This window comes from Mastomys coucha, unplaced genomic scaffold (genome assembly GCF_008632895.1).
Source record: "Mastomys coucha isolate ucsf_1 unplaced genomic scaffold, UCSF_Mcou_1 pScaffold20, whole genome shotgun sequence".
Taxonomy (NCBI): Eukaryota; Metazoa; Chordata; class Mammalia; order Rodentia; family Muridae; genus Mastomys; species Mastomys coucha.
Genome location: NW_022196903.1, coordinates 92,969,447 through 92,986,249, shown reverse-complemented (window position 1 = coordinate 92,986,249; position 16,803 = coordinate 92,969,447). Strand labels below are relative to the sequence as shown.

General features: G+C 44.3%; 1 protein-coding gene across 11 annotated transcripts in view; it reads left to right on the top strand.

Annotated features, from left to right (window-relative positions):
* The window catches only part of Foxp1 (forkhead box P1), a 600,509-nt gene that overhangs the window by 306,504 nt on the left and 277,202 nt on the right, over window positions 1-16,803 (top strand). Inside the window, exon 1 of one of the 11 annotated variants that reach the window (XM_031382730.1) lies at window positions 7,393-7,415. The exons of the other annotated variants lie outside the window; for them this stretch is intronic. The gene's annotated coding sequence lies outside the window, so the exon portion shown is untranslated. Of the gene's footprint in view, window positions 1-7,392; window positions 7,416-16,803 lie in introns of those variants that run through there. 11 annotated transcript variants of the gene reach the window in all.

The window sequence follows — 16,803 nt, the reverse complement described above, 5'->3', positions numbered from 1 at the left end:
TCTAAGGGACAGATGTCTCCTTTGGCATGGACAGTATTACCAGTTGCAGGCATTTTTGGTTCATCTTAACCACCGCCCTGCTTACCCCTGCCCCATCTATTCTTTTGCTTCATATCATTGTCTATCCTTAGACCATTTAATCTGCACATAACCAAGTACCTTGAGGAGTGGGTCCCTTAGCCAGCTGGTGTAGTATGCAGGCCCCTGGCAGCATCTGTGTCTGAGACTCAGTAGCTTAGGACATTTCTAAGAACTGGTGCTGATTTAGCAAGCCATTCTGAACCTTGCCTATCTATCTTCTCTTGGAATTGTCGTGTTAGCTTCGTGAAGACATGCTACTACTGACTCCATTTCACACATAATAAAACGAAGACCTGAAGGATTGGCACTGCCCTCCAGGGTGCACCCATAGACCTGCATGCCCAGTCCAGCCTCTCTCAGTCGCCATCAGAAGGCTTTGAATGTCCTGACACTCCCTAGAGGAGTTCTTGCGTCTTAGACGTAGCATTCTTCGAGGGAAGATTTTCCAGTGCTCCAGATTCACTTTGTAACTGTTAGTAGCAATGGCTCTGGACCTCGGATCATTTCAATTCCAAGAGTGCTCTGAGGTTGCAGTCCCAGCTTCCTTTCTACCCCTCCCACAGCCTCAGAAGTAGCCAGGCATTGTTTATTTAGCCAACCATCTTCTTCCTCCTTTCTACTCTTATCATTGCTTTCTGTTGAAAGCATCAACCCTTGGCCCCTTGGCATGGCCCTTAAGGACTTCCGTTCCCTGGTCCCAGTCTCATTTCCTCTCTGCTTTCTCTTCTTCCAGGCTTATGATAAAACATAAGGGTGTCATACGTGAGCCTGGCCCTCCTTCATGAGCTGGCTAACCTTAGACCGCTTTCATGCTCTGCCCTTGAACCTTTTCAGCTCACATTCTTACCTCTATCAGATTTGAACGCCACACCTCCTCTCTTCTCGTCTCTCCGTTCCCTTCCTATTCACCTTTCAAAGGCTTTAACCTCCGTGAGGCCTCTTCACCTGAACCTAGCCTGTGTGACTCACTCCTTTGTCTGGGCTCACAAGTGTGTGTTTGTATTTCATTATAACCTTTGTTCAAGTCTGCTCTGTATTTTAGTGTGTTCTCTTCACATCTGAAGGCCACAAATTCTTGCCTGAAGGTAAGAATCCATTTAATTTTGTTTCATGTGCCCCAGAGCACCCAGATCATGGTTCCCAGGCGTTTCTGGGATGTTCTTAAGCAGTAATTGCAGTTGTCATTTTGTTGAGGGCCCACTTCTAGGGAAAACTAGGCCTAGTGGCCTCTGATCCCAGTTACTTCATTCAGATGCTGAGGCAGGAGGATCTCAAGTTCAAGGCCAACCTGTACAACATGGTGAGACACTGTCTCAAAATAAAGGGTTAAAAGAGGGCTGAAGATACAGGTTACTTATAGAGCATCTTCCAGACGTGTGCAAGGCCCTGGGATCAAGCCTCATTACTTGAGAAAGGGAAAAAAGGAGCAGTGGATGGTTTGTTCTAAGAAGTAGTTTGTAAGTGTAGCTGTTCTTCCCACACTACAGATGAGAAAACTGAGCTCCAGAAAGATTCTTATCAAGGAGTAGACAAGGTGAGAAGCAGCCATTTGTGTACAGTATGTGACATTCTTGTCACCATGGCATCTAAGCAGTACATAGTAGTGACTTCCCAAGATTATAGATCTCTAGTTCTTCTGTTAGTATCCCTATTACCTAATTTCATCTGTATTCATTCTGGATACTGCTCCCCCCCCATTTACTCCTTCTTTTACCTGTTTTGTGTCCTTTTAATATCTATAGCAGCAAGCCCACAATTGGAAAGTCAGGTTCCACCTATAGATCTAGAGCTTCTGTTTCTCGAATGACTGTCGCGTCATTGTCATGTTAAATTCAAGGCAATAGTGACATAGACACACAGTGCCATATGCTCTGAGCTTTAGTGAGCTTGGCTACCTCACATCCTATGACCCACAATCAAGCTTGGGCCTCCATTTGGGGCCATGAATAGCAGAGATTTGTGTGGCTAACTAAAAGGAAAAGGATGTTGCTAGATCAATAGGCAATTGTTGAGGATGTGTTAGATCAACAGCCAATGGTTTGAAAGGAACAGAATGTCAGTCAGGTAAGGACAGAAACTGTGACAGTCCCCAGCATGCAGATCTCCGTGAGAGTGTGTACATTGTGTCTCAGTACTCCCGAAATCCTCCTGCCTCTGTTCTCTGTTTTTCCTCAGTCTGCTTGACTCAGGCTGATCATGTTACACATCTGCTTTTGGACAGAGTGCTTTTAGGGCACTCCTGGGTGAGTCCACCCATCTCCTGCTGTAGCACCAATGGATTTGAAAAAAAAAAACCTGAAAAACAGTAGATTTTGGATGGCCTTGACATTTAGTAGGTGCTATTGCCACAAACAGCTTCACTGTGTGAACAGTGAATCTGGCTGAAGAGACACATGGAGTTTTTCTCAGTCCCATACTGCAGAGCTTCAGACCAAAGTCTCAATTCTGCCGATGGCCTCATGGAACCCTTCCATCTCTACACCACAGCCACCTTGCTGAGCCTGCCTACTCTTCTGACCTCAGGGATTACTCAAACCAATCAAGACCATGCACTGATTGAGCATCTCTAACCCAGATACTCCAAACCCCTTTGCTCCCCAGCAACATGCCACAAGTGGGAAATGCCATCCTCAGCCTCACAGGATGGGCTACAGTTGCACACAGGTGTACTGAAGGCATTTATATATAAATTCCCTTCCATCTGTGGACATAGGGTATGGGTGTAACCTAAATTTTGGTTTGCATATAGGCCCCAGTCTAAAGCTGTTTCACTCTGGAAATGCAGACATTCTAAGAGCCAGAGGCACTTGAAATGCAAGACATTTCTGGTTTCTGAAGTGGACTTGTGTGCGCTAATCCACCAGGACCCCGTAGCTCAGCTCAAGGCTGAAGACGTTCCTGCAATAAGTTCTAATAAAGCGCAGTCTGTGAAACCCTATCATCAAATAATAAGGGAGAAGCAGAGTAAATGTACAATTCATGAGATTAATATAGAGCAGGAAGACAGTCTTTTCGTCTAATAATCTTTACTTTTATATCCTCCTTTATGGGGGTGCTGTTTAATTTCATGTTCATTTACTTTAATTACTTCTTGCATGTAGTTTTCATGGAAGTTTGCCATTTTCCAACATCTAAAAGATGGCTTAACTTGAGTTTCACTTCAGACCCTGTTAGAATTAATATATAATAAAACCCAATATGTATATTTCTCATTTTTCACCTCAAAGGATTATTCATCATAATAGAATCATCGATTTTTTTTCACAGGGAAATTTTTATCAGACTTACAAGTCAAATTAGTTGAATGCATTTCTTCTGTTAATAAACACAGAGATGTACTCTGGAAGTGTCTTCACACAGATTGCAGTAATACGGTATTCCCTTGCCTCGACATCTCAACTAGCAGATGACCAGGAAAGGGGAAAAGACACTGGAAATGTGTTAGCCTAAAGGTAGATTGCTAAGAAGGGAGAATTTGGGGGTTAGGGTGAAGGAAGGAGAGATAGAAAACAAAAGTGTAATTCACAAATGAGTGTATGTTGGATATTCTTTTTAAAACAAGAGAAATTTCTCCTTGACTGTAAACAAAAGCATTTTATGGGGACAGGATTTCAGGCATTTGTGGTGACATTTATTTCCCTGTGACCTGGGAGGGTGCTTCAAGATGTAGGAGGTGCTGCATTAACTGTTGCTTGAGATGTTCCAGTTTAGAGGATACTCACATTAGAGGTAGGGCAAATCCTGATGGACAGTAGTAGGCATCATGGCCCTGGTCTGCTGCATGCTCTGTGGGAAGATATTGGTTATGAAACCATGGCAAGCCCTTGCAAGAATGGGGTGGGGGAGGTTGTTATCCATTCAAGTGTGTTTATTAAGGAAAGTTGTGGTAATCAGTGAACCACTGGGTCTGTCTCTGTCCTCTCTCTGTCCTCTCTCTGTCCTCTCTCTGTCCTCTCTCTGTTCTCTCTCTCTCTCTCTCTCTCTCTCTCTCTCTCTCTCTCTCTCTCTCTCTCTGTGTGTGTGTGTGTGTGTGATTTGTACACAGGTGCATACATTTTTGTATAAACATATGGGTATTTATGTTTATATGCCCTAGAGAGCAACTTTAGGTGTATTTCCTCAGGTGTATTTCGCTATGAGTTTTACATTTATTTGTATTCTTCTCCTTTGAGACAGGGTCTCTCACTGGTCTGGAATTCACCTAATATGCTAGGCTGGGGTCCAGTGAGCCTCTGGGAGCCACTAGTTTCTGCCTACTCGGCACTGGGGTTACAAACGTGTGCCCCGACACCCATCCCTATTGCTTTTTTATTTGGGTACTTGGGGTCAAGCCCTACTGTTCATGCTTGTGAGGCAAGTATTTTACTGACTGAGCCATCAAGCCCAGCCCAGCCAGTGGCTCTTAGCGTGAGGCAGCACTCAGTTACTCTTCACATTGGTGCCACCGCTTCCTGCTGTTTTCTCTGACTCCGTCCCCTGTGAGGAGACTTCTGGGGACATTCTTTACCTAGAGTTCACAACCCAGAGAAGTTTTCTTCATCCTCTACTGTGGAGCCAAGTTGGACCCTGTGTAGAGGACAGGATTTAGATTTCCTTCTACCAGTAGTGAGGATAAGCTGTAGTGAGAAATGCTGGGGATGGAGGGCGTCTGCAGAAGCCGCTGGGATCCAGTGTAGGGATGAGGGGGAGAGGCAGTCTTCAGGGCTAATAACAAAGCCCTCTTCAGTATGGAGCTGAAATTCACCTTCTCTAGTATTTTTTGCTCAAGACTGAGAATAAAAATGGTTATGATTGATGAAGCACCCTGTGTATATCTAGCTGTAAGTTGGACTAGAGGGACGTTTAAATCACCCAAATGAAAGATTGCATTATCATGAGCATTAATATGGAACAGTTAAGTGTGTCATTGCTGATCCTGAGGCCTGGCATTCATGGAACTTGGGGAGGCCAGCCAACCAAAAAGGAGACACTTTCCTGCAAATGCCAGTCTAAGCTGAGGCGTGACCACTAAATACGACCTCCTCCCTCCCCACCAACCCGCGCGCGCGCGCGCGCGCGTGTGTGTGTGTGTGTGTGTGTGTGTGTGTGTGTGTGTGTGCGCGCACGCGCTCACTCGCTCACAGGCATACACATCCATGCAGGTGCCTGTGCCCTTATGTGCAGGCCTTTGTGTGAATGACAGAGGACAAACTCAGCTGTCATTTCTGAGGCACTGTCCACCTTCTTTTCCTTAGATGTCTCTCACTGGCCTGGAGCTCACCAAGTGGGCTAGACTAACAAGCCAGTGAGCTCCAGGGATTGAGCTGTCTCTACCTTTGCAGTGCTGGGGGTGAGGGGTGAAGCAGCAAGATTCTAGGTTTCAGAGACTGCTCCTAATGCTTGTGAGGCAAGTGCATACTTATCTGAGCTGGCTCTGCAGTCCTGACAGTTGTAACTCTAAACAGGTTAATTATAAAACATACCAGATTTATTTTATGTGTACGAGTATTTTACCTGAATATGGGTGCCATATTTATGCCTGGCACCTGTGGAGGTAAGAGACAGATTTTTACATCCCTTGGAATTGGGTTCACAGATGGTTATGTGTCACCATGTGAGTACTGGGAATTGAACCCAGGTCCTCTGTAAGAACAGCTAATGCACTTAACCACTGAGCCATCTCTTCAGCCCCTTAATAGAGGAACTATTTGTGCATGCTTAACCTGTCTTTTTTAATCATATGGTAATGGACTCTAAGGGGATCACCAGTATTCTTATTGTGAAGGGACAATTAAGATGGAAACAGAAGGAAGAATTTATTTCCACTGAGAACTAGTAGGAGCGTGGGAAAGTGCACACACTCACTGATCAAGGGCATAGAATGAGGTTACTTCAGTGTTTGGACTTTTTTTTTTTTAACATTCTTGTTTTCTCTAATGTGATTGAGAAACCTGTGGACCCATAGACGTTAACCCATAGAGAACCAATTGAAAAATGACAGAAATCAAGACATTCTTAGGTTTTAAAAATATTTATTGTTATTTTTGTATATGAATGTTTTTGCATGTATGCCTCTTGGACACCAGTGTGTACAGTACCACAGAGGCCGGAAGAGGACATCAGATCCCTTAAAATTAGATTTGCAGATGGTTGTGAGCCTGTGCGCTGTTGCCAGGAAGCAGTTCAACTCGTGAGCTTTTACCTGCTGATACCTGCTGCGTCCTCTCCAGGCGCGCCTTCACCTTCAGATATCATTGCTTCTTATCATGTCCTTTTTAGGCATTTATATGTGTGTTATTTCTGGTTGTGCCTTGTGTTTGTGGAAGCTGAAGGCTTTTGTCAGGTCCCCTAGGCCTGGAGTTACAGGTGGTCCTCAGCCACCTCCTGTGGATGCTAAGAATGCAATTCCAGTCATTGCAAGAGCAACAAGTGCTTTCTACCACTGAGCCATCTGTCCAGTCCCATTCATAACTTTTTTTACCTATTGCAGACTAAAGTGTTTTCCTTCAAGTAATAGAGAGTGTGCATTGATAGAAAAGAACGTGTCCAATGTGCAAAAATATTTTCAGAAATATAATTTACCGCTCTTTTTCTCAAAAATGAGGAGAAATGCAGCATTTGGAAGTAATAACTTTACATGTCTACTGTATGAATGTACATGTTACTTCTATGTTTAAGTATTTAATTGCATATTTACGTGAGCAAATACATTCTACATAGCTTTTTAAAGTTGTCTTGTTTATTTACTTAATTATGGTCATTTGTTTCTTTTTAATTTTTGTTCTTGATTTTCTTTTCCTTTTTTCTTTTTGTCTTTTGTTTTGCTTTGTTTTTTGGTTTTGTTTTTGAGACAAAGTCTCCTAATGTAGCTCTGGCTGTCCTGGAACCCACTATGTATACCAGGCTAGCCTTGCCTCTGCCTCCTAAGTTCCAGGATTAAAGGCATGCACCATTACAGCCAGCTTTGATGGACTTTTTATATAGAGATTGGACTATTTATTGTAGGCTGGGGATGTCTAATGGCTGTTCATCTCCTGTATCTGCTGGCGGTGGTCTTGCTGGACATCCGGGGTGGTAGTGATAGCATCCCGCTAGCTGCTGCTTTCACGTCGGAACCGGGTGCCAGATGCCAGTGCTTTCATGTCGGAGCCGAGTGCCAGATGCCAGTGGCCTGTCTCTTCACTTTGGTCTAGCCACAGAAGGGATGGATACATGTAGCATGCTGATTTTAGTTTTCTACTTTTCCAGAGGAATGTGCCATAGCAGCCTGGTATTTCCTAAGGATGCTGACCTTGCAGCTGTAGCCATGTAACTGTGACCCATTCTTGATGTGGAGATTATTTGGAGTTTTTGAGGTAGGATGTCACATTATATCCCGGGCTGGCCTCAAACTAATTATGCAAGTGAGCTGGCCTTGAACTCAGGGCAGTCTCCCACTTCGGCCTGAGAGTATTGATTTGGAATAGTTGATGAATGCTTTCCATGTTCTTATTTCTACCAAGCACAGTGTGTTGCTATAGTATGTGAGCTAATTCATGTTTTAAAAGGGTGAGGTGTATGGCAGTGGCTTAGTGGACAGAGCCCTTGCTGCCCAAGCATGAGAACCTGAATTTAGATCCCAGACTTGATTATGCATGGGCTGCTAACTCCAACTCTGGAGGGAATTTGGACGAAGCCAAGACAGGAGCATGACTGAGGCTTACTGACCGCTCCGGATTCAGTAAAAAGACTTTGTTTTCAAAAGAGTAAGGCAGAGAATGATAGAGGTAGGGTACCCAACATAGTTCTCCAGCATGATACATGTGTGTTCATGTCACACACATACACATATACACAACAGCATTCAAACTTGTAATCTCAAAGTCTTCAAAGAGGGTCACAACTGAATTAAATGCTTAAAGATTTCATTGAGAAGAGAGAGAAGCGAAAACTAACATCTTGTGAGTCCCTTGCAAGCAGAGTGCTCTCTAAGGGGTTTGACAGTGCTCTTGTGATTCATTAACACTGAATATTGATGCTGCTGCTGCTAACAGCAAATAGCAATTATTGAGCACTTACTGTGTACCTGGTAAGGATTTAGACATGTGTCGTGTCTTTTAATTCTCGCTATAACCTTGTAAGGCTATGGCTACTTCTGTTATTTAAATATTCTAGATGGGAAATCTCAGGTTCGGAGAGTTCATGCTAGTTCCTCAAGGTTACACAGTCTGAACTTAGATAGCCAGGCCACCTAATGTTTCAGGAGCAACCCTGGACGTACCTGATCTCCTTGTAATTGTACACTGCCAGCTGCAACAGTGTGTAGCGCTGGACCAGCCTACCTTTTCAAACCATTGTAAGGTGATTTTTGGCTGGCTTTTGATCTGAATCTTCCACCAGTGCCAAGGATGCTTCTCTCCCGATTGTGGTTCAACTGGGGGAAGTGGCACATATTGAATGCTACAGGGCACAGCTACGTCACTCAGGCCTAGAGACAGGACTCACTCTGGATCCTGCTCCAGCTGGCTATCTTCCTGTGTATGCATCAGGAGCACCCACAGCCACAGCCAATGTAGGTTGAGCTGAAGATTCCACTGTTCTGTTCCCTCTGAGTAATCCTATTGTGTGTGCTTTGCATTGGAAAACACAAAACAATACTGACTCTTCGGGCACCAGCAGCAGAATAAAGTAAGAATTCCATAGTTTGCATTTTGGGGAACCAGTGACCAACAGAGCATCTATGATGACATTCTTGTAATTGCATAGATGGAGCCCCCACTTCAGGTAACCTCCCATACTCTGTACCCTCCAGCACCTCCTTGCGACCCCAAGACCCTTTACAGCTGGGGACACACTGCATCCAGCTGGCAAGGAGAGTCAAGAAAGGGTGTCTGAGATCTCAGCATCTCATGATCCTCATGCCACCTCCTTCTATAAGGAAAAGACATGAGCAAGATATTGGGAGTCTCTCATTGGATGCTCACTACCTCTCTGATGAAGATGGTAATGCCTGCTGTATAAGGCACAGCACTCCACAGCAGGTCCTAGCATGGTCTAAGTGTCAGCTCTTCCATGCTAGGCCAGGAAGTCCGGATCATTGACTCAGAGTGGACTGTGTGTCTGGGGCATGTCTGTGCCGGTCTCCCTACTGTGTGCCCAGGATATTTTGTATCATTTTGCTGTGCTCTGGTTTATTGGTTGTAATAAACATTGAGCTAACCATGGTATCTTCTAGAAGGATGGTGGCGAGGCCAAGTCTTTGAAGGCCTTAAACAAAGCTGGCCCAGGAAGAGGCTAATGGTCTGCATTTGAGATGCTCTGAAGACCAAGATAGTTTTCTACAGTGACAGCTTTTTACACACGCCACCATCCCTGAGATATTTGGAGAAGTGGTTAATTACCTTGCCTTGGTTCCCTGCAGGACGTTCTTTTTCTCTCATCATGGTTGGGTTCTGGGACGTGTCAGTTATCACACATCCACAGAACTCCTTCATAACAGAAAACTTCATCCACAACAACCAAACCTAGAAGGATATTTATCATTTACTCACTAAGTCTGAAGGAAGGCAGCGCCAAGACTGATCCGGCACCTTAATACTGTCTGAGTGTTCGATTCATGGCCACAAGATGGCTACGCAGACACCAGGCATCTCCTTTTTAATTGGGACATTTTAAGGCTCAGAGTAAGTGGGGAAATGTCAGTCAGTGAGGCAGAACATTTAATCATGTGCCCTTTGCTTTGTCAAAGAAAGAAACCTTCCCAGGCATTGCCCCATATGTCTTTGGTCAGGATTAAGTGAGATGACATTTTGGTTTGTATGAGAAATCCCCCTACCCACCCAGGGGCTCGTGCATTTGAATACTTGGTGCCAAGCTGACTATGTGTCTTAACAGTGTGAGAAGATCACAGAAGCTTTAGAAGTTGGAGACTTGGTGGAGGAAGTGTGCCACTGGGGACAGGCCTTGAGGTTTCATAGCCCCACCCCCTCTTTCTCTGCCCTGTATGCTTCCCTGCTGCCAGTGTCACATGACCAGCTTGGGTCCTGCTGCTGTTGCTGGGATGTGAATATAAGCCCAGATAAAACCCACGCTTCTTAATATACTCTGGTCAGCGATTTGGTCACAAAAACTTGAAAGTGATGCAGACAGATGACCATTCCTAACTACAGAGGGAGTCAAGGAGCACAAAGTGCCCGCTTACTCTGTGAGTGGGAAGCAAAGTGAGCAGGAAGGGAGTTGCCAAGTAGCAACCTGTCCATATATTTGAGGAGAGGTGTGTGTGTGTGTGGGGGGGGTGGATAGAAGTTCTGATTTTACAGTTAATTTGCAGTAGAGGTGCATTTTGGGATTCCTGCATCCTTATGAAAACAGGAATTTCTGGATATAAAGATCAGGTGAGGAAAAAGGACCCTTGTGACAGACTATTCCCCATCTCTATTGCAATGTTACCATTTACCCCTCAAAAATGCTTTTTAGATGGCTCAACTTCCTGCCTGAAAACACATAGACCAGGATGTGTATCACGCCCTACCCTTGGTATTGCATGTGACCTGCAGGCCCACAACCTTGGCCTTTGATTCTGTATTTGCTCCTTGTTAAAGATCCAACCCCACCTCCCCCAACTACCACTACCACCACCACCCCTACCACCACCATCCCTGACACACACAGGTCTGATACCTCTTGACCATCATGGGGCTGGTCTGACAGTCCCTTTGTTTCTTCATCCACTTTCTTCTTGTGATGAAGCCTTCATCCCACCTGGAGCCCCAGGGCCCCTCGAGTGTGCAGTGTTTTACAAGGAAGAGGTAGGCAGTGGGCATGTTACTGCTTAACCTGGATCTTGTCACTCCTGGTTTATGAAAAACAGGGGGGTGGGGGGAGTTCCTCCAGGACGCCTGATGTTTCCAAATGTTTACAAACTATATTCAAAGACAGCAATGCCAACAGCTTTCTCTTTTCCTGTTTTTGACAAGGCCTCATATGGTACAGGCTGCCTTGAACTCATCTTACAGCCAAGGATGGTCTTGAACATGTGATCCTGTTGCCTCTTCCTCCTAAACTTTGAGGTTACACGTGTGAACCACCAAGTCCATTTTTATGTGATGCTAGGGCTCAACCCCGGGGCCTAGTGTATGCTAGGCAAGCATTCTTCCTGATGATGTTCTGAGCTTGCAGCCCCACAAGTAGTTTTGCAGCTAGATTATTTTTAGAATTGTTTGTTTCTTTCTTTCTTTGTTTATTTAATGTGCCTTGGCATTTTGCCTGCATATATGTCTGTGTGAGGGTGTCAGGTTCCCCAGAAGTGGAGTTATACACACTTGTAAGCTGTCATGTGGGTGCTGGGAATTGAACTGGGATCCTCTGGGGAAACACCCAGTGCTCTTAACATCTGAACCATCACTCCAGCCCTTTATGGCTAGATTTTTAAAGTCAGCCCTGGAGCTAAACATTGTGCAGGCAGCTGTAATCTCTGAGCTCAGAGAGCAGAAACAAGAGGAAGTCAGCCTGGGCTACATAGTGAGATCCTGCCTTTTAGAGGCATGGGTTGGACCCCATTGCTTCCTGGAGAATCTAGCAGGCTCTCAGGTAGCTGTGGATGGAGAAGTGAGTACTGTGCTGTCCTGTGCCTCTGTTTCTGTTCTACCCCTGCCCTCTTCTTCCTTCCCTCTCTCTCTTGAATGAACAGAGACAACTGTCTGAATCATAATGGTGCTTTGGCCTGGTGTTCCACTGTTAGCCAATGCCAATAGCTAGGATACCAAACAAAACAGTGAAGGCTGCTAATGGCGTCCTTTTCTTGCGAGTGGGTAGGTGTTGATCCGATGTCCAGGGTCAGAAATCCCCACCAGAGCTAGTTGACTCTACCACTTAGCTGCTGTGTGGTCACCAGTGGGTTATTTGAGCTCTCAGTGTCTTGTTCTCCGTTGCAAACTGGGAGTGATGTCAACATGTGCCTTCCAGGGTCACCACGGAGATGAAATGGTACCATGGCTGCTTCATAAAAGAGACTGGCAGCCTCCACTGTCACTTGTCTGAAGTTACTATGGTTTCTAGTCCTAAGAAAGGGTGATGAACTGGGCAGCCCACAGAGACCAAATCAAGGCCCTGGTTTGCCTGTCTGGTGGCTGATGGGGAGGATAGCCTGAGCTGAAAACCAGGGAGCAGGCAGAACCCCATACCTGCTCCTCAAGCTTCTGTGAGGACCCTTTCCTGCTCACCCCACTGAAATGGTCCCCCTGCACACTGTCACATGCCCCCCCCCGTAGGGTGTGGTGATTTATATGACCCATGTGCGATTTTCACTACTTCTCTCACTCTAGACTTGAGGTTGTTGTTAGGCATTATTAGGTGGTTAAAGATTAATGATATATTCTAATTAATAACCAAACTCATCAGAATTGCTCAAGGGTTGTTGACCCTGCAACACAAGCATAGATGGCCATGAATGATGTAGACAGCTGCCTGCTTCTCACTTTGTAACTGAAAGTAAATCACTAACCCGAGACTCAGTTTGCCATGCCTGTGAATTGGGGAAACTATGCTAAGAACACCTGAGCAGGGAGGCTGTCTTCTGCTTCCGTGGGTTATTGAATAAAGGGAGCCTGGCATCATCAGGATACTGTAGCAGAGTGGATGAAAGGCACTGTAAGTGTTCATCTGCTCTCCTTTGCCTCTCCCTGTAACGTACAGCCGTGCTGGTCCAATGCACGCTGCCTGGGAATACACAGTAGCACTGAGATCAGCGCATTCTCATTTTCAGAGTTGTATGGATCAAGGATAATTGTACAGTGTCTCCAGGGAACTGAGATTTTGGTGTGCGGAAAGTAATATCTGTTCAGGCAGTGGAAATTTTATATGATTGACAATGGAAAATATGTCTGTATATACATCTGTATGTAATTTATGTATGCATGTATATACATCTGCATATAATTTATTTATGTTGATTTTTGAGAACATATACATGTGCTTGTCTTTATATGTACATTTATTATTTATACATGGCATATATTTTATGTACCACATGTAATGTATGTTTTTACATATTTACATATACATTATTGAGTATATAAATATTGATGTTAGTTTTTTGCATATGCATTTATTATATATAGTTTACAAAACATGTATATAAGTTCTTATAAGTGCTTGTGTGCTTTGTACATATATATATTTGTATGTGTATATACATGTGTGTATATACGCTGTATTTATGTGTATGTTGTGTATATATGTTACATGTATTTGTGTCTATGTATTATATGTATATGTATGTACCATGAAAATAGGTATATGGTGTGTGTATGTTGTATGTGTATGTGTGCTGTATTATATGTGTAGGCATGTATTGTATGTTGTGTTTTGTGTGTTACATGTGTTGTATGCATGTGACTTTGTGTGAGCATTTGTTGTGTGTATATGTTTGCATATATGTGAATGTTTAAATGTGTTGTCAGTGTGTGTTGTGGGTATATACGTAAGTGCATATTTGTGTACAACATACTGATTGAGTATGGTTTCTGGTGTCTCACAGCCTGGATTCAGATCCTAACTGTCTTCCTTTCAAGCTATGTGACCACAGACAATCACCATAACCTGTCTGTGCTGTTCTTCTCTCGTGTGCAGAGTGGAATAATAACAGTGTTTGCCCTCCATAGTACGTGAGGAGTCATTGATCTGGTATATGAGATGCAGAATGTAGGTAGTGCCTACATGGTACTAATGATGGTCTCTTATCTCACTGCTGCTGCGAGCCAGGTGCTTACTCACTTAAGCCATGGGTTGTTCCAGCTCTGACCCGAGCCAAGACTGTCAGGGACCACTTCACCTGCTTCACTTTTCATTTGCTGTGATCATCTGAATTCTTCTGACTGTGGGTTCTGACTTACCAGCAGACAAGGGAATATAATTGAGGGGCAGGTTATAATGGCTTCATGAGGTCCAGGGATTTGAAATGTAAGTGGTGGAGGTCTGTCACTGCTGTGTTTTTAGTTTGCATGCTCATGAAAGTTGGTGTACATTCAGAGTTGGAGAACTACATACAAAAAGCCTTATTTTTTGAGTTCTTGTATTGCGAGATGCAGTTGTGGGGACCAAGGACAACCCCAAATAGCTAGCTAGTAATGATTTTCTTTTTTCTCTTTTTCTTTATTTTTTTCCTTCCTTCCTTTCTTCCTTCCTTTCTCTCTCTCTTTCTCTTCCTTTCCCTTTTTTTGTTCGTTCATGTTGTGGCGGTTCCCTCTGAGCACTCTTAGACATGTGCTGTGCTCTGGTAAGAGCCCTGTTCATACCACTATGTTTGAGTCTTTTTGCAGTCATCTCTCTCTTTTCAGGGACAAGCCCTGTACATGATTTTAATGCTTGTGCCAGCCAGCAGACATTCACTATTCCACTGATTTCTGCATTGTATCTGTAGTTAGATGTGCCCTTCTGGCTGACTATACCCATCAGCAAACTAGTAGTGCCCAGAAGAAAAGGTGGTGATTGGTCCGATGCGGCTGATGACCACCCCCCCCCCACCCCCCGTCAAAAGCTGGGTGCTTGAGCTGCCCTTTAACCAGGATTGAAGTGGAAAGTGGGTATTCCTGCAGTGAAGATCACTGAGTTCAGTGGCCAGACAAACCAGCAGGTAGAAACCAGCTAGTCCTCTATTTCCCTTTAGTTTCGAGAGCTGGTGACTTGGTTAAAATCCCACGTGTGTTGCTGCCTGCCTTTTGCCTCCAGAGCATATTGCAGCCCCAGGCTTGATTTTATTGACAGGATCAGCATTGACACACCTCTATTGGCTTCCCTGCAGTCTAGAAACCCCCATCTTCCCCCCAGAGGGTGGATAAATGGCCTTCTCACTTCCAAGATCAATGTGTGACAGAGGAAGCCATCTGGCATATGTCCCATTGTCCTTTCTGTCTGCCTAAGGAAGAGGCACACTAGAGGCAGAAGGTCGCAGCTCCAGAAAGCATTGCTGTCCCTCAGAAGCCTCCTTGATTTTGGGACTGTTGGACAGAAACACCACAGGAACCAGACGCCTGGCAGAGCTTTTCTTTTGGTGAAATTTCCCATCAGAATTGAGTTGCGGAATAATACATAATAAAAATGATTTTTGAATAAAATTATAAGTTTGAGTGTTCTGCATAATACTTTCCTGAATATTGGATAGATTTCTTTAAAAAAAAAAAAAAAGATGCCTACACTGAGCTCACTGGCCCATTTCAATTTTTATTGAAACAAATAAACCCAATAAAAACACTTAGGCTGAGAACCCTAGCACCACAGTGGAAGAATCACCCAGTATTGAATGTATTGATTTATTTATTTACTCCAACTGGAAAATCGAGTATTGTGTTAATGTCTTTTATAAGAATCACGCTACTCGATGAAATGGCTAATTTATTTTAGCGTACACATAAATAGCTAGCAATTTTCCATGAGACAGGCTAATGAAAATGCTGCCATGGAATTGTTTCTACGCCGAGGAGTGACTGGGGCTGGTTATGATTGGCTGAGTGCTAAGACGCACTGAACTGGCCATCATATCTGTGAACTTTTGAACTGCTAGTTCTGCCGTGTGATTTATTGATTTTGCTATCTCTCTGTTTAGCTCAACTTTAGTTTTTGCCCAGCAGTGCAGATAAGTGGCATAGGAGATTTAATTTCATGGGTATTTAGGGTTAAAAACCTACCTTTAAGAAGAATGCTAAACATGTTTTAATAAAACATGAGTTGCAGGGGTTTTAGGTTTCTGTAGGCTAGGGATCTGATAAGAAACAAGGCAAAGCAGTGTAGAGGCCAGCCCCAGGTTCCCAGCCAAGGAGGAACTTTCTGAGCTCTGCCAGTTGCACCAGGACCCACGTGTATTTAATTTGCTCCATTGGGCCCTGCCCGTTCTTAATTACATGTATCATTCAGTCACCCGCTTGGCTGTTGTGCACAAGTCACATTTTGCCTCTGCCTGGACCGGGCAGGGATCAACTCAAGGGCTCTTGCAGGCACCATGATACAGTCTTGCTCCCCGCCAGGATGCTGAGTTCTGGTGGTATTTAAATGTCCTCTGGGCTAGGTAGCTCAAGAAAATCTGCTTCAGGGAGTGGGCTGGACTCTTGCTCAGCTTGGCTGGTGTGCTGGCTCTATGCAGAACACAGATGTGTGTTCTGATGCACATCAACAGTGTCTCGGTCAGAGCCTGCTCTGACCTTTGTAGGAGAGGGTTCCCTGGTGCTCTGGGGATAGGCTGCAGGAAGGAGACACCTCCTCAGGGAGATCAGCCCTGACTTTTTACTGTCGTGCAGGAGCTTTCTGAAGTATGTATCACCTTGGGAATTCGTTGTTGGTGCTTTTATTGTAAAAGCTAATTTTTGAAGAGTGGTCAGATAACAATATTTTAAACTTCCTTCCCCCAGCCCTCCTCTGTAGGGGTGGTCACAGGAGGTGGGAGAGAGCTTTATCTTGTACAAGCAACCATCTAACAGATTTCAGATCATAAATTTTAAGGTGTATGAGTGGTCAGGACTCTCTGTTTCGGTGACACAGTATGTGAATGTGAGATTTTTATGAAGGTAACGGTCTGGTACTTTGAAAATCTGAATTATTATTATTTTTTAAAAAGTGCTTTGCAATGACCAAGTAATTATAACCTTCCAGAAGAGACTGTGTGAATGGTCGAGGGGCTAGTGAGTATGGTGGGATTAGATCTGGGCAAGGGTTTGAAAATTCACATCCATTCCTTAGTGATTAAACTGGCAAGATCTTTATTTGGCTGTTAAA